General features: G+C 46.7%; 1 protein-coding gene across 9 annotated transcripts in view; it reads right to left on the reverse strand.

Annotated features, from left to right (window-relative positions):
• The window catches only part of LOC109965882 (E3 ubiquitin-protein ligase RNF31), a 28686-nt gene that overhangs the window by 20921 nt on the left and 5477 nt on the right, over positions 1–2288 (reverse strand). The window lies entirely within an intron of this gene.

Below are 2288 nucleotides of genomic sequence, written 5' to 3' on the forward strand. Positions count from 1 at the left end.
GTTCGTAACAATGCTGGCTGAAGTCCTATTGCCAATCCTGACAGTCTGGGGCCTTCCAGTCAGAAAGTCCAGGAGCCAGTCACAGAGGGTGGGGTGCAGACCTAGTGTAGACAGTTTGTGGGGGACAACTGTGTTGAAGGCAGAGCTTTAGCCAATGAAGAGTATCACAATGTAGGAGTCTCCATTTTCCAGGTGAGAAAGGGAATAGTGGAGGGCAGCCGCGATGGCATCCGAGGTGGCCCTGTAAGCATACTGCAGGGGGTCCAGGGTGCCTGGTATACTGCTCTGAATGTGGACCAGCACCACTCTCTCAAAACACTTCATAATGATTGGGGTAAGTGCCACTGGCCTGTAGTTGTTCAGGCAGGTGACTGGGCTTTTCTTGGGAAGGGGGACGATGGTTGTGGTCTTAAAGCAGGTGGGAACGGTGCTTTGGCTGAGGGAGAGATTGAAGATGGTGGTGAGAACTTCAGCCAGCTCGCTGGCACGTGCCCTGAGAGCCCTCCCAGGGATCTTGTCCAGTCCTGCCGCTTTGTGGGGGTTGATCTTCCTCAGGACTGTGCGTACCTGGCCTGCTGAGAGTTAGTCGAGGGGAGGTGGGGGGGTTGGGTGTTCTCAGTGTATGTGTGCCTCCTCTCTGTGCTGTGGCTGGAGGTCTCAAAGCGGGTGTAGAATGTGTTGAGGTCATCCGGCAGGCTGTCTGTAGAGCTGATCATGCTGGTGGTGGTCCTGTAGTCTGTGATGTGCTGCAGGCCTTGCCACATCCGTCCGGAGTCAGCAGTAGAACAAAAGCCATTCAGCTTCTCTCTGTACTGCCTCTTGGCTCTTGGTTCAATCAGTTAAATGCTTAATGATTGACAGGGGTTTTGTGTACCTTGTGTGTTCTTGAGGGAAAGCCTCCTCCAGTCAGCCAGTACTGGTTCCCTTTTACACCACAGTGACTTATTGACCCAAAATGAACTGAACTTGAACCATTGTTCAAGCTCAGGTCAAGATTTACTTTAGTTTCCACTGGCCTGCTTTGGAAATGAGTGTGTGCTCAAGGGGGATTTGATGTGTTTATTTCTACAACAGTAATTATTATAGTAAGGTCTAGACCTTACCATGTCAAGTGCTCTGACAGGATTGTAATGTGATTTGGCCCTATACAAATAAAGTGAACTGAAACTGAACTGACTCAATAGCTCTGTGGGGCTGTGACGGCGGCTGACCACCTCCTGGTGGCGAGGTGTATGAGGTTGAGGGGTAGTTGGGTATAGTGTTACAGTCCTCAAGATCAGTCTTGGTCTCAAGACCACTTTTTGAAGGTTTTGGTGTCATCTCAGAATAGACCACATTTTTACTGTTGTCTCGGACAAAGCAGACTCTGGACTTTATTTCAAAACCAGTCAAGACTACAACTGTGGGGAAAGTGCTTGTGCATTGTCCGTTTTATTTATTAAAGCAGCTCTACCTAACTTCCTCCCTCTCAGGAAGCTGTGCCAAAGAGAGAGTGTCAAAACAAACTCAGGCAGTATCCCCTCCTCTTCTCCCACTGCTCCTCCTCATCTGTGATACTACATCCTATGTGGTAACCACAGGCGGAGACAGCTGTGGCAGTCAGGCAGCGCAGCAGCGGTATTAATCTGTACAGAACAGAGCCCATGGTTTTCAGTGGCACTGCAGTGACTAATGTTCTAGTCACTATTGCATTGGATTCATACTCAACACATAATGTTATACGGTAACATGAGTTGCACATGAAACAAGAGAAGTTTCATGTTAGGCGTTGAAAGTTAAAGAGCCCATGGCACTTCTGTATTTTCTGACTTATCTACAATGTTACAATAGTGAATTATCATCTCAGACATGGCCTAAACAGGGGCCACAGAGGGCAAGAAATAAGCACAAGGTCTGAAGGTAGGGGAGTGGGGTGGGGGGTTGGGACAGCAGGGAGACAGCACTTCTAGACAAGTCTTGACTTGTTCTATCCAAATTTGTACTAAATCTTAGTTAATGCAGCTTTAACATCATCATCAACAGTGAGTGTCTCAAGCCAACATGTCAGAATGAATGTAAAGGCAACGACAAGAGTTCTACCGTGGAAAAAAAAAAGTGAGATGGCTTGATCTCAAACAGAAATGATAAGTTCAAAGGCGTAGCTTAGGTTTTGCGATTGTAGTTGTTCTGTGATCTGTGAAAAGGTTTCTGTTTCCCTTCATTTATAAATATTAATATTGCTTTTGTATAAGTAATGATCATCAAAAGCAATTATAAATCAAAACCATTTAAAAAAATCATGGGGGGGG

Source organism: Monopterus albus, unplaced genomic scaffold (assembly GCF_001952655.1).
Source record: "Monopterus albus unplaced genomic scaffold, M_albus_1.0 scaffold105.1, whole genome shotgun sequence".
Lineage (NCBI taxonomy): Eukaryota > Metazoa > Chordata > Actinopteri > Synbranchiformes > Synbranchidae > Monopterus > Monopterus albus.